This window comes from Zootermopsis nevadensis, unplaced genomic scaffold (assembly GCF_977971745.1).
Source record: "Zootermopsis nevadensis isolate Lab colony 2312 unplaced genomic scaffold, Znev_1.0 Znev_ptg000036l, whole genome shotgun sequence".
NCBI lineage: Eukaryota > Metazoa > Arthropoda > Insecta > Blattodea > Termopsidae > Zootermopsis > Zootermopsis nevadensis.
In genome coordinates this window covers 129,112-152,773 of record NW_028259168.1, presented here as the reverse complement: position 1 = coordinate 152,773, position 23,662 = coordinate 129,112, and the positions used below count along the sequence as shown (strand labels likewise).

The window sequence follows — 23,662 nt, the reverse complement described above, 5'->3', positions numbered from 1 at the left end:
GGTCTGATATTTTTTGGGTTGTAACCCCCTACCGGAGCCTGAGCCTTGGGAGTTTGTTCTCCTTTTGAATTTATATATATTTTTATTAAATATCCCTTGTTGTTTAATCGGGGGTTCATTTATTAAGTTTTTTGGCTTAACCGCTATTACCATCCCACAACCGTACCACCTCCCGGCCTGGGATAATTTGGTCCAGTCACGAGAGCCAGTAGGGCTGAATTGCCACCTCACAGATTTTGCAATTATGGAGAAGAATGTTCATTCCAAATTAAAACAAATATATTCTGCAGAGAACTTGTGAGACCTACTGATGTTTTAATACTCCAATTTATATGATGAACTATCATTATTTATAAATTAACAATCATTCCATTTATTTAACTATTTCCATGCATAATTTATCAAATTTAACTTTAAATTCACATAATCTGTATGTATGCTTTTTAACCTATGAAAAAGCATTTTTTAAATATATATCATAATAGAAAATTTCAAAGCCTAACTCCACTAATCAAACATAAAAATGAAAACTAAAAACTAAAAGGTAGATTTCCTGTTCCACATTCTAATAAATATGAAATCTGAATATTCTTCAAACATGGCCACTCTCCAGCAATAAAACTTGGTTTCTGGAGACCACAGCCCAAAATTGGAAGAAATCTGTACAATATTTATGACAATGGAAATAAAACAATTCTATCAATTATTTATTTTAATCCGTCTGATCACAATATAATTTTATTTAAAATTTATTATAATTAAGATAATAAAATATCATTCATATTCCTTATCGATTGATCGATTTACATTTCGGAACAAACAAACAAACAAAACAATTACTTCTTTAAAACAGGGAAGGAAAACCCTGACAGAAAACCAAGGGTTGAAGGGGCTGCATAGGAAAAGAGAAACCAATCCTTCTAAGGGAAAGAACCCGGAATAAAAACTTCTGGAGGACTATGGGGGTTGGACATCGGGCTAAGAACCCAATTCTGGAAGAAGCTGACACACTGAAAGGGCCGTAGTGGTAAAGAAGAAGAAGAAGGACATGTAATGAATATCGAAACTTTCATTAGGTTTGTACGTCTTCCTCCTCTGTGTGTGTGTGTGCGTGTGCGCGCGCGCTTGGGTGTGTGTGTGGCGTGTGGGGCGTCTGGGGCGTGGTGTGGGGGTGGTGTCTTGTCGTGTGGTGTGGTGTGGTGTGGTGTGCAGTCGTGTGGTGTCGTGTCGTGTGGTGTGCTGACGTGTCGCGTGGTGTGTCGTCTCGTGTGGCGTCGTCTCGTGTGGCGTCGTCTCGTGTGGCGTCGTCTCGTGTGGCGTCGTCTCGTGTGGCGTCGTCTCGTGTGGCGTCCTCTCGTGTGGCGTCGTGTCGTGTGGCGTCGTGTCGTGTGGCGTCGTCTCGTGTCGTGTGGTGTCGGCCCACACCACAGTACACCACACGACACGACAGCACACGACGACACGACACGACGCGACACGACTGCAGAACACACCACACAACACACCAAACCACACGATACAACACGACAGGACACCAGGCCCCACACGCCCCACGCCCCACGCCACATACACACACCCAAACGCTCGCGCGCGCACGCAGACACACACAAAGGAAGAATACATACAAACAAAATGAAAGTTTCGAATTTCTTCATTACATGTGCGCTTCTGCTCCAACCTCTTCTTCTCTAGCACTACGGCCCTTTCAGTGTGTGAGCTTCTTCCAGAATTGGGTTGGTAGTCCGATGTGCACCCCCCCCACCGTCCTCCATAAGTTTTTATTCCGGGTTCTTTCCCTTAGAAGGACTGGTTTCTCTATCCCTATGCAGCCCCTTCTACCCTTGGTTTTCTGTCAGGGTTTTCCTTCCCTTAGCCTTTGGGGATTCCTCCCCTACCCACAAGGCAGTGGGGGCACTGAGCTCATGTGGTATTTGATGGGTGTAGCCTGCCACCAGCTACACTCCCACGCTCTCCGGTCTTGCCGCCTCGGTCCGGGACTGCCCCTTATTCGCAGCTAACCCTCATATCACTATCCGCCACCTGTCGCCCGCCCAGTACCTGAGGCTCGCCCTGGATTACGACTGAAATAAACAAACACGACGTTACGGATACGGATCCTACACATCTCCGTTACACTTTTTCGCCGAATGACCCTTCCGTGTAGACGTATTTACGTCAAAATCATTGCTTTATATTATGGAACTCTTAAGGTTCATTGTCGTGTTCAGATCATCCACCTACCTAAAGTCAATTGAATCTGTTAAATTTTGTGCGGTACATGTCTTAACCATCTCATATTCCTTGAATTAATCACTCTAAAATGTTAAATTGAATCATAAGTATGAAGTTCCCCATTGAGTAAGAAACTAAACTAACCCCCCCCCCCAAAGGGGTGGTTAGTTTTGTGTCTTATCCAAGTGTTTTAACCCTTGAATGCGCAGTATGACTTGAATGAGTATTCTTATCAGTATCAGATTACCTTGTTGGTGTTAGTACGTCTTCTCTCACTTTTCTTCATTTCTTAAATAGTTTTCTGTCGCTGTTCGGAGACGATGTGCTGCTTGTAGAGCAGTGATCATGCGACTGGCTTGGTATTTGTTTATTTATTACGTTATTTGTTTACTCGGCATTGTTGTGTTTCTATACCAACACAACAATGCAGAGTATAAACAAATATCTGTTGCCATTGTTTGAAGACGTCACCTTCTGTCACCGGGATCTAAAAGACACACAATTGAAAATATATAAATCACTTTTATATTACTGTTAATTAAATTAAGCAATGAAGCTATAACACACCCATCACAGTTTCTAGAGTTCATCTCAGTGAACAATACAAAACACATACGGATGTGTTCAAGGTCGTATTTTTCTGTGTTCATTGTACACGATTTTCAGATTCTGTAATACTACAGATTCAGAAATATAAGATATGAAATGTTGACAGAGGAACTACGGTTCCGGAGAATCTGACGTAAATACGTCTCTATAATGTAATGTAATGTAATAATTCTTACATAAGATAAGTACCTGTGATATTCTAAAACGTTTTTACCAGCACAAAATTATCTATTCTACGACGCACTTATTCTACAGCCGATTCACAGCTCAGTTCTTTCCGCAATAACGAAAGCGGATTGTTGACGGCAGTAATGTAACACAACAATGCCGAGTAAACAGATCACGTAGCAATTAGTTTCTTAGGTAACATAACCATTGTTATGTTACCTGGGAAACGTCAAACTTCATTGATATGTTACCTGGGAAACGTCAAACTTCATTGATATGTTACCTGGAAAACGTCAAACTTCATTGATATGTTACCTGGGAAACGTCATCTGTTTATCAACAAATAAACAACAATGGTTACCTACATAGTTACCTTACATTACATTACATTACATTCATCTACCACAGACCCATCTTAAGCGTAACTAATTCAAGTTAAATAAGCAATGTCTTAATCAAACTTTACTCGATTGTAAAGCAAGTGTGACGTATTTACGTCAAATTATCCGGAACCATGGTTCCACTGACAACTTTTTACATGCAAAACAAATTAATTAGAATAATGGCCGGTGTCAAAAGCATTGTATCTTGTAGAAAATTATTTCGTAAATTTAATATACTTCCACTTGCAAGTGAATTTATACTCTGCTGTCTATCATGTGTGGTGGAAAACTTAGATAAATTTAAAAGAAATACAGATGTACATAATTTAAATACAAGATGGAAACGTGATCTCTATGTGCCAAATCCTAACCTTACTAAATATCAAAAAGGAGTCTACTATACAGGTATCAAGTTGTTTAATAATCTTCCAACAGTTAAAAGTCTAAGTTATTATATAAAGGTATAAGCCTGCATTGAAATATTACCTCTTCACTCACTCTTACTATTCCGTAGATGCTTTCATCTCTGCTGAACATTTTTAAGCTTTATGTATAGCTATAATCTATACGTAAAGCAAGTTTTGCATTTCTTTTTAAAATTTAAAATTCTGAGGTTTTTGTATATATTAATTTGTTAAAATCTTGAGTAAGAAACTAAACTAACCCCCCCCCCTTCGGAGGGTTTTTTTTGTGTCTTACTCAAGTCTTTTAACCCCTTCCTTTCATTGTATTTATCGCCTAAATATAATTTAAACACAGAGGCGTCAGTTTTCGTAAGCAGTTTGACTTGAATGAGTATTATTATCAGTATCAGATTACCTTCTCTCACTTTTCTCCATTTCTTAAATAGTTTTCTGTCGCTGTTCGGAGACGATGTGCTGCTTGTAGAGCAGTGATAATGCGACTGGCTTGGTATTTTTTGATTTCTTTGTTGTGAAGCGTTATTTGTTTACTCGGCATTGTTGTGTTTCTATACCAACACAACAATGCAGAGTATAAACAAATATCTGTTGACATTGTTTGAAGACGTCATTTCCTGAAGGCAACGAAAATCACAAATTTTTATAGTAGAAGACTAGAGCAGGGCGCTCCTTCCGGAGCGCGTTCTCTAATCTGATATTCTACGTCTTTACGTCGCTGTTCTTGTTCAGTCAACTTTCTACGTCCATCCCCACCCTTGCAAATCTTCGTCTTAAAATCGATCATAATAGTTTTCGTAATCGTAATATATCGAATGAGGATCAGTTTACCTTGTGAAGTTGTTGGAGTTGGTACTTCAAATACTTGATGACGTCTTCTTTCGCTTTTCTGATGTTTTAAGCCATCTGTCAGTCGATAATCAAGATTGCGGTCTGCTGCTTCTGGAGCAGTGATAATGCGACTGGCTTGATATTTTTTGATTTCTTTGTTGTGAAGCGTTATTTGTTTACTCGGCATTGTTGTGTTTCTATACCAACACAACAATGCAGAGTATAAACAAATATCTGTTGACATTGTTGATTGATGACGACGAAATCACAAATTTTTATAGTAAAAATAAAAAAAAGATATTTCAGCTACCACAGACCCATCTTAAGCGTAACTAATTCAGGTTAAATAAGCAAAGTCTTAATCAAACTTATCTCAATTGTACAGCATGTATGAAGGGAATATTTAGAATAAAGCCAATATATAAACTTCCTTTCCGTAAAGACGTATTTACGTCAAATTCTCCGGAACCGTGGTTCCACTATCACTTTCATTTTTTTTTTTGTGGGGGTGGGGGGGTTGTCTACTCGGTCGTGACTCTGCGTATGCACTTTCGGTGCCCACAACGAAGCTGAAAGCCAGGGCTGGGGCTCCGACGTGCTGGGAGTGGTGACGAACTCCTGTAATCCAACTACTTAGAGGCTAAGTGTTGAGAAATGACTTGAGGTTGGGAGTTCTGGTGTTCTGTGTCCCACAGCTAAGCTCGGTATCAATATGGACACCCTGGGGGGAGCCCGGGGTGGCCAGGTTGTTTAAGGAGGGGTGGATCGGGCCAGAGAGGAAACTCACCCGTATGATGCTGTAATGGGATCGCGCATGAAGACTGGGAGCTGCTTTAGAGCAGACCGGAAGTCACCTGTGATCGGAGCTACCGGCACCTGTACTACGACAACCCCGGCCCTGGGATCTTTTTTTTTTTTGGGGGGGGGGGGGAGGATGAGCCATGTCTCATGGCTCGAGTAGCCTATCTGCTCTCTCGAAGTTCTTTGGAGTCGGCGGCTTCGAGACCCAGATGAGACAGCAGGGCAGACAGTCTGTGTGTGTGTGTGTCCGCCGGGCAGAGAACGACTCAGCTTGGAGACAGATAGGTCTGATATTTTTTGGGTTGTAACCCCCTACCGGAGCCTGAGCCTTGGGAGTTTGTTCTCCTTTTGAATTTATATATATTTTTATTAAATATCCCTTGTTGTTTAATCGGGGGTTCATTTATTAAGTTTTTTGGCTTAACCGCTATTACCATCCCACAACCGTACCACCTCCCGGCCTGGGATAATTTGGTCCAGTCACGAGAGCCAGTAGGGCTGAATTGCCACCTCACAGATTTTGCAATTATGGAGAAGAATGTTCATTCCAAATTAAAACAAATATATTCTGCAGAGAACTTGTGAGACCTACTGATGTTTTAATACTCCAATTTATATGATGAACTATCATTATTTATAAATTAACAATCATTCCATTTATTTAACTATTTCCATGCATAATTTATCAAATTTAACTTTAAATTCACATAATCTGTATGTATGCTTTTTAACCTATGAAAAAGCATTTTTTAAATATATATCATAATAGAAAATTTCAAAGCCTAACTCCACTAATCAAACATAAAAATGAAAACTAAAAACTAAAAGGTAGATTTCCTGTTCCACATTCTAATAAATATGAAATCTGAATATTCTTCAAACATGGCCACTCTCCAGCAATAAAACTTGGTTTCTGGAGACCACAGCCCAAAATTGGAAGAAATCTGTACAATATTTATGACAATGGAAATAAAACAATTATATCAATTATTTATTTTAATCCGTCTGATCACAATATAATTTTATTTAAAATTTATTATAATTAAGATAATAAAATATCATTCATATTCCTTATCGATTGATCGATTTACATTTCGGAACAAACAAACAAACAAAACAATTACTTCTTTAAAACAGGGAAGGAAAACCCTGACAGAAAACCAAGGGTTGAAGGGGCTGCATAGGAAAAGAGAAACCAATCCTTCTAAGGGAAAGAACCCGGAATAAAAACTTCTGGAGGACTATGGGGGTTGGACATCGGGCTAAGAACCCAATTCTGGAAGAAGCTGACACACTGAAAGGGCCGTAGTGGTAAAGAAGAAGAAGAAGGACATGTAATGAATATCGAAACTTTCATTAGGTTTGTACGTCTTCCTCCTCTGTGTGTGTGTGTGCGTGTGCGCGCGCGCTTGGGTGTGTGTGTGGCGTGTGGGGCGTCTGGGGCGTGGTGTGGGGGTGGTGTCTTGTCGTGTGGTGTGGTGTGGTGTGGTGTGGTGTGCAGTCGTGTGGTGTCGTGTCGTGTGGTGTGCTGACGTGTCGCGTGGTGTGTCGTCTCGTGTGGCGTCGTCTCGTGTGGCGTCGTCTCGTGTGGCGTCGTCTCGTGTGGCGTCGTCTCGTGTGGCGTCGTCTCGTGTGGCGTCGTCTCGTGTGGCGTCCTCTCGTGTGGCGTCGTGTCGTGTGGCGTCCTGTCGTGTGGCGTCGTGTCGTGTGGCGTCGTCTCGTGTGGCGTCGTCTCGTGTGGCGTCGTCTCGTGTCGTGTGGTGTCGGCCCACACCACAGTACACCACACGACACGACAGCACACGACGACACGACACGACGCGACACGACTGCAGAACACACCACACAACACACCAAACCACACGATACAACACGACAGGACACCAGGCCCCACACGCCCCACGCCCCACGCCACATACACACACCCAAACGCTCGCGCGCGCACGCAGACACACACAAAGGAAGAATACATACAAACAAAATGAAAGTTTCGAATTTCTTCATTACATGTGCGCTTCTGCTCCAACCTCTTCTTCTCTAGCACTACGGCCCTTTCAGTGTGTGAGCTTCTTCCAGAATTGGGTTGGTAGTCCGATGTGCACCCCCCCACCGTCCTCCATAAGTTTTTATTCCGGGTTCTTTCCCTTAGAAGGACTGGTTTCTCTATCCCTATGCAGCCCCTTCTACCCTTGGTTTTCTGTCAGGGTTTTCCTTCCCTTAGCCTTTGGGGATTCCTCCCCTACCCACAAGGCAGTGGGGGCACTGAGCTCATGTGGTATTTGATGGGTGTAGCCTGCCACCAGCTACACTCCCACGCTCTCCGGTCTTGCCGCCTCGGTCCGGGACTGCCCCTTATTCGCAGCTAACCCTCATATCACTATCCGCCACCTGTCGCCCGCCCAGTACCTGAGGCTCGCCCTGGATTACGACTGAAATAAACAAACACGACGTTACGGATACGGATCCTACACATCTCCGTTACACTTTTTCGCCGAATGACCCTTCCGTGTAGACGTATCTACGTCAAAATCATTGCTTTATATTATGGAACTCTTAAGGTTCATTGACGTGTTCAGATCATCCACCTACCTAAAGTCAATTGAATCTGTTAAATTTTGTGCGGTACATGTCTCAACCATCTCATACTCCTTGAATTAATCACTCTAAAATGTTAAATTGAATCATAAGTATGAAGTTCCCCATTGAGTAAGAAACTAAACTAACCCCCCCCCCCCCAAAGGGTGGTTAGTTTTGTGTCTTATCCAAGTGTTTTAACCCTTGAATGCGCAGTATGACTTGAATGAGTATTCTTATCAGTATCAGATTACCTTGTTGGTGTTAGTACGTCTTCTCTCACTTTTCTTCATTTCTTAAATAGTTTTCTGTCGCTGTTCGGAGACGATGTGCTGCTTGTAGAGCAGTGATCATGCGACTGGCTTGGTATTTGTTTATTTGTTACGTTATTTGTTTACTCGGCATTGTTGTGTTTCTATACCAACACAACAATGCAGAGTATAAACAAATATCTGTTGCCATTGTTTGAAGACGTCACCTTCTGTCACCGGGATCTAAAAGACACACAATTGAAAATATATAAATCACTTTTATATTACTGTTAATTAAATTAAGCAATGAAGCTATAACACACCCATCACAGTTTCTAGAGTTCACCTCAGTGAACAATACAAAACACATACGGATGTGTTCAAGGTCGTATTTTTCTGTGTTCATTGTACACGTTTTTCAGATTCTGTAATACTACAGATTCAGAAATATAAGATATGAAATGTTGACAGAGGAACTACGGTTCCGGAGAATCTGACGTAAATACGTCTCTATAATGTAATGTAATGTAATAATTCTTACATAAGATAAGTACCTGTGATATTCTAAAACGTTTTTACCAGCACAAAATTATCTATTCTACGACGCACTTATTCTACAGCCGATTCACAGCTCAGTTCTTTCCGCAATAACGAAAGCGGATTGTTGACGGCAGTAATGTAACACAACAATGCCGAGTAAACAGATCACGTAGCAATTAGTTTCTTAGGTAACATAACCATTGTTATGTTATCTGGGAAACGTCAAACTTCATTGATATGTTACCTGGGAAACGTCAAACTTCATTGATATGTTACCTGGAAAACGTCAAACTTCATTGATATGTTACCTGGGAAACGTCATCTGTTTATCAACAAATAAACAACAATGGTTACCTACATAGTTACCTTACATTACATTACATTACATTCATCTACCACAGACCCATCTTAAGCGTAACTAATTCAAGTTAAATAAGCAATGTCTTAATCAAACTTTACTCGATTGTAAAGCAAGTGTGACGTATTTACGTCAAATTATCCGGAACCATGGTTCCACTGACAACTTTTTACATGCAAAACAAATTAATTAGAATAATGGCCGGTGTCAAAAGCATTGTATCTTGTAGAAAATTATTTCGTAAATTTAATATACTTCCACTTGCAAGTGAATTTATACTCTGCTGTCTATCATGTGTGGTGGAAAACTTAGATAAATTTAAAAGAAATACAGATGTACATAATTTAAATACAAGATGGAAACGTGATCTCTATGTGCCAAATCCTAACCTTACTAAATATCAAAAAGGAGTCTACTATACAGGTATCAAGTTGTTTAATAATCTTCCAACAGTTAAAAGTCTAAGTTATTATATAAAGGTATAAGCCTGCATTGAAATATTACCTCTTCACTCACTCTTACTATTCCGTAGATGCTTTCATCTCTGCTGAACATTTTTAAGCTTTATGTATAGCTATAATCTATACGTAAAGCAAGTTTTGCATTTCTTTTTAAAATTTAGAATTCTGAGGTTTTTGTATATTAATTTGTTAAAATCTTGAGTAAGAAACTAAACTAACCCCCCCCCCCTTCGGAGGGTTTTTTTTGTGTCTTACTCAAGTCTTTTAACCCCTTCCTTTCATTGTATTTATCGCCTAAATATAATTTAAACACAGAGGCGTCAGTTTTCGTAAGCAGTTTGACTTGAATGAGTATTATTATCAGTATCAGATTACCTTCTCTCACTTTTCTCCATTTCTTAAATAGTTTTCTGTCGCTGTTCGGAGACGATGTGCTGCTTGTAGAGCAGTGATAATGCGACTGGCTTGGTATTTTTTGATTTCTTTGTTGTGAAGCGTTATTTGTTTACTCGGCATTGTTGTGTTTCTATACCAACACAACAATGCAGAGTATAAACAAATATCTGTTGACATTGTTTGAAGACGTCATTTCCTGAAGGCAACGAAAATCACAAATTTTTATAGTAGAAGTCTAGAGCAGGGCGCTCCTTCCGGAGCGCGTTCTCTAATCTGATATTCTACGTCTTTACGTCGCTGTTCTTGTTCAGTCAACTTTCTACGTCCATCCCCACCCTTGCAAATCTTCGTCTTAAAATCGATCATAATAGTTTTCGTAATCGTAATATATCGAATGAGGATCAGTTTACCTTGTGAAGTTGTTGGAGTTGGTACTTCAAATACTTGATGACGTCTTCTTTCGCTTTTCTGATGTTTTAAGCCAACTGTCAGTCGATAATCAAGATTGCGGTCTGCTGCTTCTGGAGCAGTGATAATGCGACTGGCTTGATATTTTTTGATTTCTTTGTTGTGAAGCGTTATTTGTTTACTCGGCATTGTTGTGTTTCTATACCAACACAACAATGCAGAGTATAAACAAATATCTGTTGACATTGTTGATTGATGACGACGAAATCACAAATTTTTATAGTAAAAATAAAAAAAAGATATTTCAGCTACCACAGACCCATCTTAAGCGTAACTAATTCAGGTTAAATAAGCAAAGTCTTAATCAAACTTATCTCAATTGTACAGCATGTATGAAGGGAATATTTAGAATAAAGCCAATATATAAACTTCCTTTCCGTAAAGACGTATTTACGTCAAATTCTCCGGAACCGTGGTTCCACTATCACTTTAATTTTTTTTTTTGGGTGGGGGGGGGGTGTCTACTCGGTCGTGACTCTGCGTATGCACTTTCGGTGCCCACAACGAAGCTGAAAGCCAGGGCTGGGGCTCCGACGTGCTGGGAGTGGTGACGAACTCCTGTAATCCAACTACTTAGAGGCTAAGTGTTGAGAAATGACTTGAGGTTGGGAGTTCTGGTGTTCTGTGTTCCACAGCTAAGCTCGGTATCAATATGGACACCCTGGGGGGAGCCCGGGGTGGCCAGGTTGTTTAAGGAGGGGTGGATCGGGCCAGAGAGGAAACTCACCCGTATGATGCTGTAATGGGATCGCGCATGAAGACTGGGAGCTGCTTTAGAGCAGACCGGAAGTCACCTGTGATCGGAGCTACCGGCACCTGTACTACGACAACCCCGGCCCAGGGAGCATTTTTTGGAGGGGGGGGGGGAGGATGAGCCATGTCTCATGGCTCGAGTAGCCTATCTGCTCTCTCGAAGTTCTTTGGAGTCGGCGGCTTCGAGACCCAGATGAGACAGCAGGGCAGACAGTCTGTGTGTGTGTGTGTCCGCCGGGCAGAGAACGACTCAGCTTGGAGACAGATAGGTCTGATATTTTTTGGGTTGTAACCCCCTACCGGAGCCTGAGCCTTGGGAGTTTGTTCTCCTTTTGAATTTATATATATTTTTATTAAATATCCCTTGTTGTTTAATCGGGGGTTCATTTATTAAGTTTTTTGGCTTAACCGCTATTACCATCCCACAACCGTACCACCTCCCGGCCTGGGATAATTTGGTCCAGTCACGAGAGCCAGTAGGGCTGAATTGCCACCTCACAGATTTTGCAATTATGGAGAAGAATGTTCATTCCAAATTAAAACAAATATATTCTGCAGAGAACTTGTGAGACCTACTGATGTTTTAATACTCCAATTTATATGATGAACTATCATTATTTATAAATTAACAATCATTCCATTTATTTAACTATTTCCATGCATAATTTATCAAATTTAACTTTAAATTCACATAATCTGTATGTATGCTTTTTAACCTATGAAAAAGCATTTTTTAAATATATATCATAATAGAAAATTTCAAAGCCTAACTCCACTAATCAAACATAAAAATGAAAACTAAAAACTAAAAGGTAGATTTCCTGTTCCACATTCTAATAAATATGAAATCTGAATATTCTTCAAACATGGCCACTCTCCAGCAATAAAACTTGGTTTCTGGAGACCACAGCCCAAAATTGGAAGAAATCTGTACAATATTTATGACAATGGAAATAAAACAATTCTATCAATTATTTATTTTAATCCGTCTGATCACAATATAATTTTATTTAAAATTTATTATAATTAAGATAATAAAATATCATTCATATTCCTTATCGATTGATCGATTTACATTTCGGAACAAACAAACAAACAAAACAATTACTTCTTTAAAACAGGGAAGGAAAACCCTGACAGAAAACCAAGGGTTGAAGGGGCTGCATAGGAAAAGAGAAACCAATCCTTCTAAGGGAAAGAACCCGGAATAAAAACTTCTGGAGGACTATGGGGGTTGGACATCGGGCTAAGAACCCAATTCTGGAAGAAGCTGACACACTGAAAGGGCCGTAGTGGTAAAGAAGAAGAAGAAGGACATGTAATGAATATCGAAACTTTCATTAGGTTTGTACGTCTTCCTCCTCTGTGTGTGTGTGTGCGTGTGCGCGCGCGCTTGGGTGTGTGTGTGGCGTGTGGGGCGTCTGGGGCGTGGTGTGGGGGTGGTGTCTTGTCGTGTGGTGTGGTGTGGTGTGGTGTGGTGTGCAGTCGTGTGGTGTCGTGTCGTGTGGTGTGCTGACGTGTCGCGTGGTGTGTCGTCTCGTGTGGCGTCGTCTCGTGTGGCGTCGTCTCGTGTGGCGTCGTCTCGTGTGGCGTCGTCTCGTGTGGCGTCGTCTCGTGTGGCGTCGTCTCGTGTGGCGTCGTCTCGTGTGGCGTCCTCTCGTGTGGCGTCCTCTCGTGTGGCGTCGTGTCGTGTGGCGTCCTGTCGTGTGGCGTCGTGTCGTGTGGCGTCGTCTCGTGTGGCGTCGTCTCGTGTGGCGTCGTCTCGTGTCGTGTGGTGTCGGCCCACACCACAGTACACCACACGACACGACAGCACACGACGACACGACACGACGCGACACGACTGCAGAACACACCACACAACACACCAAACCACACGATACAACACGACAGGACACCAGGCCCCACACGCCCCACGCCCCACGCCACATACACACACCCAAACGCTCGCGCGCGCACGCAGACACACACAAAGGAAGAATACATACAAACAAAATGAAAGTTTCGAATTTCTTCATTACATGTGCGCTTCTGCTCCAACCTCTTCTTCTCTAGCACTACGGCCCTTTCAGTGTGTGAGCTTCTTCCAGAATTGGGTTGGTAGTCCGATGTGCACCCCCCCCACCGTCCTCCATAAGTTTTTATTCCGGGTTCTTTCCCTTAGAAGGACTGGTTTCTCTATCCCTATGCAGCCCCTTCTACCCTTGGTTTTCTGTCAGGGTTTTCCTTCCCTTAGCCTTTGGGGATTCCTCCCCTACCCACAAGGCAGTGGGGGCACTGAGCTCATGTGGTATTTGATGGGTGTAGCCTGCCACCAGCTACACTCCCACGCTCTCCGGTCTTGCCGCCTCGGTCCGGGACTGCCCCTTATTCGCAGCTAACCCTCATATCACTATCCGCCACCTGTCGCCCGCCCAGTACCTGAGGCTCGCCCTGGATTACGACTGAAATAAACAAACACGACGTTACGGATACGGATCCTACACATCTCCGTTACACTTTTTCGCCGAATGACCCTTCCGTGTAGACGTATCTACGTCAAAATCATTGCTTTATATTATGGAACTCTTAAGGTTCATTGACGTGTTCAGATCATCCACCTACCTAAAGTCAATTGAATCTGTTAAATTTTGTGCGGTACATGTCTCAACCATCTCATACTCCTTGAATTAATCACTCTAAAATGTTAAATTGAATCATAAGTATGAAGTTCCCCATTGAGTAAGAAACTAAACTAACCCCCCCCCCCCAAAGGGTGGTTAGTTTTGTGTCTTATCCAAGTGTTTTAACCCTTGAATGCGCAGTATGACTTGAATGAGTATTCTTATCAGTATCAGATTACCTTGTTGGTGTTAGTACGTCTTCTCTCACTTTTCTTCATTTCTTAAATAGTTTTCTGTCGCTGTTCGGAGACGATGTGCTGCTTGTAGAGCAGTGATCATGCGACTGGCTTGGTATTTGTTTATTTGTTACGTTATTTGTTTACTCGGCATTGTTGTGTTTCTATACCAACACAACAATGCAGAGTATAAACAAATATCTGTTGCCATTGTTTGAAGACGTCACCTTCTGTCACCGGGATCTAAAAGACACACAATTGAAAATATATAAATCACTTTTATATTACTGTTAATTAAATTAAGCAATGAAGCTATAACACACCCATCACAGTTTCTAGAGTTCACCTCAGTGAACAATACAAAACACATACGGATGTGTTCAAGGTCGTATTTTTCTGTGTTCATTGTACACGTTTTTCAGATTCTGTAATACTACAGATTCAGAAATATAAGATATGAAATGTTGACAGAGGAACTACGGTTCCGGAGAATCTGACGTAAATACGTCTCTATAATGTAATGTAATGTAATAATTCTTACATAAGATAAGTACCTGTGATATTCTAAAACGTTTTTACCAGCACAAAATTATCTATTCTACGACGCACTTATTCTACAGCCGATTCACAGCTCAGTTCTTTCCGCAATAACGAAAGCGGATTGTTGACGGCAGTAATGTAACACAACAATGCCGAGTAAACAGATCACGTAGCAATTAGTTTCTTAGGTAACATAACCATTGTTATGTTACCTGGGAAACGTCAAACTTCATTGATATGTTACCTGGGAAACGTCAAACTTCATTGATATGTTACCTGGAAAACGTCAAACTTCATTGATATGTTACCTGGGAAACGTCATCTGTTTATCAACAAATAAACAACAATGGTTACCTACATAGTTACCTTACATTACATTACATTACATTCATCTACCACAGACCCATCTTAAGCGTAACTAATTCAAGTTAAATAAGCAATGTCTTAATCAAACTTTACTCGATTGTAAAGCAAGTGTGACGTATTTACGTCAAATTATCCGGAACCATGGTTCCACTGACAACTTTTTACATGCAAAACAAATTAATTAGAATAATGGCCGGTGTCAAAAGCATTGTATCTTGTAGAAAATTATTTCGTAAATTTAATATACTTCCACTTGCAAGTGAATTTATACTCTGCTGTCTATCATGTGTGGTGGAAAACTTAGATAAATTTAAAAGAAATACAGATGTACATAATTTAAATACAAGATGGAAACGTGATCTCTATGTGCCAAATCCTAACCTTACTAAATATCAAAAAGGAGTCTACTATACAGGTATCAAGTTGTTTAATAATCTTCCAACAGTTAAAAGTCTAAGTTATTATATAAAGGTATAAGCCTGCATTGAAATATTACCTCTTCACTCACTCTTACTATTCCGTAGATGCTTTCATCTCTGCTGAACATTTTTAAGCTTTATGTATAGCTATAATCTATACGTAAAGCAAGTTTTGCATTTCTTTTTAAAATTTAAAATTCTGAGGTTTTTGTATATTAATTTGTTAAAATCTTGAGTAAGAAACTAAACTAACCCCCCCCCCCCTTCGGAGGGTTTTTTTTGTGTCTTACTCAAGTCTTTTAACCCCTTCCTTTCATTGTATTTATCGCCTAAATATAATTTAAACACAGAGGCGTCAGTTTTCGTAAGCAGTTTGACTTGAATGAGTATTATTATCAGTATCAGATTACCTTCTCTCACTTTTCTCCATTTCTTAAATAGTTTTCTGTCGCTGTTCGGAGACGATGTGCTGCTTGTAGAGCAGTGATAATGCGACTGGCTTGGTATTTTTTGATTTCTTTGTTGTGAAGCGTTATTTGTTTACTCGGCATTGTTGTGTTTCTATACCAACACAACAATGCAGAGTATAAACAAATATCTGTTGACATTGTTTGAAGACGTCATTTCCTAAAGGCAACGAAAATCACAAATTTTTATAGTAGAAGTCTAGAGCAGGGCGCTCCTTCCGGAGCGCGTTCTCTAATCTGATATTCTACGTCTTTACGTCGCTGTTCTTGTTCAGTCAACTTTCTACGTCCATCCCCACCCTTGCAAATCTTCGTCTTAAAATCGATCATAATAGTTTTCGTAATCGTAATATATCGAATGAGGATCAGTTTACCTTGTGAAGTTGTTGGAGTTGGTACTTCAAATACTTGATGACGTCTTCTTTCGCTTTTCTGATGTTTTAAGCCAACTGTCAGTCGATAATCAAGATTGCGGTCTGCTGCTTCTGGAGCAGTGATAATGCGACTGGCTTGATATTTTTTGATTTCTTTGTTGTGAAGCGTTATTTGTTTACTCGGCATTGTTGTGTTTCTATACCAACACAACAATGCAGAGTATAAACAAATATCTGTTGACATTGTTGATTGATGACGACGAAATCACAAATTTTTATAGTAAAAATAAAAAAAAGATATTTCAGCTACCACAGACCCATCTTAAGCGTAACTAATTCAGGTTAAATAAGCAAAGTCTTAATCAAACTTATCTCAATTGTACAGCATGTATGAAGGGAATATTTAGAATAAAGCCAATATATAAACTTCCTTTCCGTAAAGACGTATTTACGTCAAATTCTCCGGAACCGTGGTTCCACTATCACTTTAATTTTTTTTTTTGGGTGGGGGGGGGGTGTCTACTCGGTCGTGACTCTGCGTATGCACTTTCGGTGCCCACAACGAAGCTGAAAGCCAGGGCTGGGGCTCCGACGTGCTGGGAGTGGTGACGAACTCCTGTAATCCAACTACTTAGAGGCTAAGTGTTGAGAAATGACTTGAGGTTGGGAGTTCTGGTGTTCTGTGTTCCACAGCTAAGCTCGGTATCAATATGGACACCCTGGGGGGAGCCCGGTGTGGCCAGGTTGTTTAAGGAGGGGTGGATCGGGCCAGAGAGGAAACTCACCCGTATGATGCTGTAATGGGATCGCGCATGAAGACTGGGAGCTGCTTTAGAGCAGACCGGAAGTCACCTGTGATCGGAGCTACCGGCACCTGTACTACGACAACCCCGGCCCAGGGAGCATTTTTTGGAGGGGGGGGGGGAGGATGAGCCATGTCTCATGGCTCGAGTAGCCTATCTGCTCTCTCGAAGTTCTTTGGAGTCGGCGGCTTCGAGACCCAGATGAGACAGCAGGGCAGACAGTCTGTGTGTGTGTGTGTCCGCCGGGCAGAGAACGACTCAGCTTGGAGACAGATAGGTCTGATATTTTTTGGGTTGTAACCCCCTACCGGAGCCTGAGCCTTGGGAGTTTGTTCTCCTTTTGAATTTATATATATTTTTATTAAATATCCCTTGTTGTTTAATCGGGGGTTCATTTATTAAGTTTTTTGGCTTAACCGCTATTACCATCCCACAACCGTACCACCTCCCGGCCTGGGATAATTTGGTCCAGTCACGAGAGCCAGTAGGGCTGAATTGCCACCTCACAGATTTTGCAATTATGGAGAAGAATGTTCATTCCAAATTAAAACAAATATATTCTGCAGAGAACTTGTGAGACCTACTGATGTTTTAATACTCCAATTTATATGATGAACTATCATTATTTATAAATTAACAATCATTCCATTTATTTAACTATTTCCATGCATAATTTATCAAATTTAACTTTAAATTCACATAATCTGTATGTATGCTTTTTAACCTATGAAAAAGCATTTTTTAAATATATATCATAATAGAAAATTTCAAAGCCTAACTCCACTAATCAAACATAAAAATGAAAACTAAAAACTAAAAGGTAGATTTCCTGTTCCACATTCTAATAAATATGAAATCTGAATATTCTTCAAACATGGCCACTCTCCAGCAATAAAACTTGGTTTCTGGAGACCACAGCCCAAAATTGGAAGAAATCTGTACAATATTTATGACAATGGAAATAAAACAATTATATCAATTATTTATTTTAATCCGTCTGATCACAATATAATTTTATTTAAAATTTATTATAATTAAGATAATAAAATATCATTCATATTCCTTATCGATTGATCGATTTACATTTCGGAACAAACAAACAAACAAAACAATTACTTCTTTAAAACAGGGAAGGAAAACCCTGACAGAAAACCAAGGGTTGAAGGGGCTGCATAGGAAAAGAGAAACCAATCCTTCTAAGGGAAAGAACCCGGAATAAAAACTTCTGGAGGACTATGGGGGTTGGACATCGGGCTAAGAACCCAATTCTGGAAGAAGCTGACACACTGAAAGGGCCGTAGTGGTAAAGAAGAAGAAGAAGGACATGTAATGAATATCGAAACTTTCATTAGGTTTGTACGTCTTCCTCCTCTGTGTGTGTGTGTGCGTGTGCGCGCGCGCTTGGGTGTGTGTGTGGCGTGTGGGGCGTCTGGGGCGTGGTGTGGGGGTGGTGTCTTGTCGTGTGGTGTGGTGTGGTGTGGTGTGGTGTGCAGTCGTGTGGTGTCGTGTCGTGTGGTGTGCTGACGTGTCGCGTGGTGTGTCGTCTCGTGTGGCGTCGTCTCGTGTGGCGTCGTCTCGTGTGGCGTCGTCTCGTGTGGCGTCGTCTCGTGTGGCGTCGTCTCGTGTGGCGTCCTCTCGTGTGGCGTCGTGTCGTGTGGCGTCCTGTCGTGTAACGTCGTGTCGTGTGGCGTCGTCTCGTGTGGCGTCGTCTCGTGTGGCGTCGTCTCGTGTCGTGTGGTGTCGGCCCACACCACAGTACACCACACGACACGACAGCACACGACGACACGACACGACGCGACACGACTGCAGAACACACCACACAACACACCAAACCACACGATACAACACGACAGGACACCAGGCCCCACACGCCCCACGCCCCACGCCACATACACACACCCAAACGCTCGCGCGCGCACGCAGACACACACAAAGGAAGAATACATACAAACAAAATGAAAGTTTCGAATTTCTTCATTACATGTGCGCTTCTGCTCCAACCTCTTCTTCTCTAGCACTACGGCCCTTTCAGTGTGTGAGCTTCTTCCAGAATTGGGTTGGTAGTCCGATGTGCACCCCCCCACCGTCCTCCATAAGTTTTTATTCCGGGTTCTTTCCCTTAGAAGGACTGGTTTCTCTATCCCTATGCAGCCCCTTCTACCCTTGGTTTTCTGTCAGGGTTTTCCTTCCCTTAGCCTTTGGGGATTCCTCCCCTACCCACAAGGCAGTGGGGGCACTGAGCTCATGTGGTATTTGATGGGTGTAGCCTGCCACCAGCTACACTCCCACGCTCTCCGGTCTTGCCGCCTCGGTCCGGGACTGCCCCTTATTCGCAGCTAACCCTCATATCACTATCCGCCTCCTGTCGCCCGCCCAGTACCTGAGGCTCGCCCTGGATTACGACTGAAATAAACAAACACGACGTTACGGATACGGATCCTACACATCTCCGTTACACTTTTTCGCCGAATGACCCTTCCGTGTAGACGTATCTACGTCAAAATCATTGCTTTATATTATGGAACTCTTAAGGTTCATTGACGTGTTCAGATCATCCACCTACCTAAAGTCAATTGAATCTGTTAAATTTTGTGCGGTACATGTCTCAACCATCTCATACTCCTTGAATTAATCACTCTAAAATGTTAAATTGAATCATAAGTATGAAGTTCCCCATTGAGTAAGAAACTAAACTAACCCCCCCCCCCCCAAAGGGTGGTTAGTTTTGTGTCTTATCCAAGTGTTTTAACCCTTGAATGCGCAGTATGACTTGAATGAGTATTCTTATCAGTATCAGATTACCTTGTTGGTGTTAGTACGTCTTCTCTCACTTTTCTTCATTTCTTAAATAGTTTTCTGTCGCTGTTCGGAGACGATGTGCTGCTTGTAGAGCAGTGATCATGCGACTGGCTTGGTATTTGTTTATTTGTTACGTTATTTGTTTACTCGGCATTGTTGTGTTTCTATACCAACACAACAATGCAGAGTATAAACAAATATCTGTTGCCATTGTTTGAAGACGTCACCTTCTGTCACCGGGATCTAAAAGACACACAATTGAAAATATATAAATCACTTTTATATTACTGTTAATTAAATTAAGCAATGAAGCTATAACACACCCATCACAGTTTCTAGAGTTCACCTCAGTGAACAATACAAAACACATACGGATGTGTTCAAGGTCGTATTTTTCTGTGTTCATTGTACACGTTTTTCAGATTCTGTAATACTACAGATTCAGAAATATAAGATATGAAATGTTGACAGAGGAACTACGGTTCCGGAGAATCTGACGTAAATACGTCTCTATAATGTAATGTAATGTAATAATTCTTACATAAGATAAGTACCTGTGATATTCTAAAACGTTTTTACCAGCACAAAATTATCTATTCTACGACGCACTTATTCTACAGCCGATTCACAGCTCAGTTCTTTCCGCAATAACGAAAGCGGATTGTTGACGGCAGTAATGTAACACAACAATGCCGAGTAAACAGATCACGTAGCAATTAGTTTCTTAGGTAACATAACCATTGTTATGTTACCTGGGAAACGTCAAACTTCATTGATATGTTACCTGGGAAACGTCAAACTTCATTGATATGTTACCTGGAAAACGTCAAACTTCATTGATATGTTACCTGGGAAACGTCATCTGTTTATCAACAAATAAACAACAATGGTTACCTACATAGTTACCTTACATTACATTACATTACATTCATCTACCACAGACCCATCTTAAGCGTAACTAATTCAAGTTAAATAAGCAATGTCTTAATCAAACTTTACTCGATTGTAAAGCAAGTGTGACGTATTTACGTCAAATTATCCGGAACCATGGTTCCACTGACAACTTTTTACATGCAAAACAAATTAATTAGAATAATGGCCGGTGTCAAAAGCATTGTATCTTGTAGAAAATTATTTCGTAAATTTAATATACTTCCACTTGCAAGTGAATTTATACTCTGCTGTCTATCATGTGTGGTGGAAAACTTAGATAAATTTAAAAGAAATACAGATGTACATAATTTAAATACAAGATGGAAACGTGATCTCTATGTGCCAAATCCTAACCTTACTAAATATCAAAAAGGAGTCTACTATACAGGTATCAAGTTGTTTAATAATCTTCCAACAGTTAAAAGTCTAAGTTATTATATAAAGGTATAAGCCTGCATTGAAATATTACCTCTTCACTCACTCTTACTATTCCGTAGATGCTTTCATCTCTGCTGAACATTTTTAAGCTTTATGTATAGCTATAATCTATACGTAAAGCAAGTTTTGCATTTCTTTTTAAAATTTAGAATTCTGAGGTTTTTGTATATTAATTTGTTAAAATCTTGAGTAAGAAACTAAACTAACCCCCCCCCCCCCTTCGGAGGGTTTTTTTTGTGTCTTACTCAAGTCTTTTAACCCCTTCCTTTCATTGTATTTATCGCCTAAATATAATTTAAACACAGAGGCGTCAGTTTTCGTAAGCAGTTTGACTTGAATGAGTATTATTATCAGTATCAGATTACCTTCTCTCACTTTTCTCCATTTCTTAAATAGTTTTCTGTCGCTGTTCGGAGACGATGTGCTGCTTGTAGAGCAGTGATAATGCGACTGGCTTGGTATTTTTTGATTTCTTTGTTGTGAAGCGTTATTTGTTTACTCGGCATTGTTGTGTTTCTATACCAACACAACAATGCAGAGTATAAACAAATATCTGTTGACATTGTTTGAAGACGTCATTTCCTGAAGGCAACGAAAATCACAAATTTTTATAGTAGAAGTCTAGAGCAGGGCGCTCCTTCCGGAGCGCGTTCTCTAATCTGATATTCTACGTCTTTACGTCGCTGTTCTTGTTCAGTCAACTTTCTACGTCCATCCCCACCCTTGCAAATCTTCGTCTTAAAATCGATCATAATAGTTTTCGTAATCGTAATATATCGAATGAGGATCAGTTTACCTTGTGAAGTTGTTGGAGTTGGTACTTCAAATACTTGATGACGTCTTCTTTCGCTTTTCTGATGTTTTAAGCCAACTGTCAGTCGATAATCAAGATTGCGGTCTGCTGCTTCTGGAGCAGTGATAATGCGACTGGCTTGATATTTTTTGATTTCTTTGTTGTGAAGCGTTATTTGTTTACTCGGCATTGTTGTGTTTCTATACCAACACAACAATGCAGAGTATAAACAAATATCTGTTGACATTGTTGATTGATGACGACGAAATCACAAATTTTTATAGTAAAAATAAAAAAAAGATATTTCAGCTACCACAGACCCATCTTAAGCGTAACTAATTCAGGTTAAATAAGCAAAGTCTTAATCAAACTTATCTCAATTGTACAGCATGTATGAAGGGAATATTTAGAATAAAGCCAATATATAAACTTCCTTTCCGTAAAGACGTATTTACGTCAAATTCTCCGGAACCGTGGTTCCACTATCACTTTAATTTTTTTTTTGGGTGGGGGGGGGGGTGTCTACTCGGTCGTGACTCTGCGTATGCACTTTCGGTGCCCACAACGAAGCTGAAAGCCAGGGCTGGGGCTCCGACGTGCTGGGAGTGGTGACGAACTCCTGTAATCCAACTACTTAGAGGCTAAGTGTTGAGAAATGACTTGAGGTTGGGAGTTCTGGTGTTCTGTGTTCCACAGCTAAGCTCGGTATCAATATGGACACCCTGGGGGGAGCCCGGGGTGGCCAGGTTGTTTAAGGAGGGGTGGATCGGGCCAGAGAGGAAACTCACCCGTATGATGCTGTAATGGGATCGCGCATGAAGACTGGGAGCTGCTTTAGAGCAGACCGGAAGTCACCTGTGATCGGAGCTACCGGCACCTGTACTACGACAACCCCGGCCCAGGGAGCATTTTTTGGAGGGGGGGGGGGGAGGATGAGCCATGTCTCATGGCTCGAGTAGCCTATCTGCTCTCTCGAAGTTCTTTGGAGTCGGCGGCTTCGAGACCCAGATGAGACAGCAGGGCAGACAGTCTGTGTGTGTGTGTGTCCGCCGGGCAGAGAACGACTCAGCTTGGAGACAGATAGGTCTGATATTTTTTGGGTTGTAACCCCCTACCGGAGCCTGAGCCTTGGGAGTTTGTTCTCCTTTTGAATTTATATATATTTTTATTAAATATCCCTTGTTGTTTAATCGGGGGTTCATTTATTAAGTTTTTTGGCTTAACCGCTATTACCATCCCACAACCGTACCACCTCCCGGCCTGGGATAATTTGGTCCAGTCACGAGAGCCAGTAGGGCTGAATTGCCACCTCACAGATTTTGCAATTATGGAGAAGAATGTTCATTCCAAATTAAAACAAATATATTCTGCAGAGAACTTGTGAGACCTACTGATGTTTTAATACTCCAATTTATATGATGAACTATCATTATTTATAAATTAACAATCATTCCATTTATTTAACTATTTCCATGCATAATTTATCAAATTTAACTTTAAATTCACATAATCTGTATGTATGCTTTTTAACCTATGAAAAAGCATTTTTTAAATATATATCATAATAGAAAATTTCAAAGCCTAACTCCACTAATCAAACATAAAAATGAAAACTAAAAACTAAAAGGTAGATTTCCTGTTCCA

General features: G+C 40.9%; 3 long non-coding RNA genes and 4 pseudogenes across 3 annotated transcripts; 4 read left to right on the top strand and 3 right to left on the bottom strand.

Annotated features, from left to right (window-relative positions):
• Positions 1–694: 694 nt before the first annotated feature.
• LOC147871938 (uncharacterized) lies at positions 695–3,332 on the bottom strand. The gene is made up of 3 exons (XR_015538154.1): positions 3,261–3,332; positions 2,480–2,719; positions 695–2,081 (listed from the first exon to the last, which is right to left on the bottom strand). It is a non-coding gene; the product is annotated as an uncharacterized LOC147871938 (long non-coding RNA).
• Positions 3,333–5,239: 1,907 nt separating this feature from the next.
• LOC147871937 (signal recognition particle RNA) lies at positions 5,240–5,500 on the top strand (annotated as a pseudogene).
• Positions 5,501–11,028: 5,528 nt separating this feature from the next.
• On the top strand, positions 11,029–11,289 carry LOC147871936 (signal recognition particle RNA; annotated as a pseudogene).
• Positions 11,290–12,206: 917 nt separating this feature from the next.
• On the bottom strand, positions 12,207–14,941 carry LOC147871935 (uncharacterized). The gene is made up of 3 exons (XR_015538150.1): positions 14,868–14,941; positions 14,087–14,326; positions 12,207–13,688 (listed from the first exon to the last, which is right to left on the bottom strand). It is a non-coding gene; the product is annotated as an uncharacterized LOC147871935 (long non-coding RNA).
• Positions 14,942–16,844: 1,903 nt separating this feature from the next.
• On the top strand, positions 16,845–17,105 carry LOC147871934 (signal recognition particle RNA; annotated as a pseudogene).
• Positions 17,106–18,192: 1,087 nt separating this feature from the next.
• LOC147871933 (uncharacterized) lies at positions 18,193–20,712 on the bottom strand. The gene is made up of 3 exons (XR_015538155.1): positions 20,639–20,712; positions 19,858–20,097; positions 18,193–19,458 (listed from the first exon to the last, which is right to left on the bottom strand). It is a non-coding gene; the product is annotated as an uncharacterized LOC147871933 (long non-coding RNA).
• A 1,904-nt stretch (positions 20,713–22,616) lies between these two features.
• LOC147871932 (signal recognition particle RNA) lies at positions 22,617–22,877 on the top strand (annotated as a pseudogene).
• The last annotated feature ends 785 nt before the right edge of the window (positions 22,878–23,662 follow it).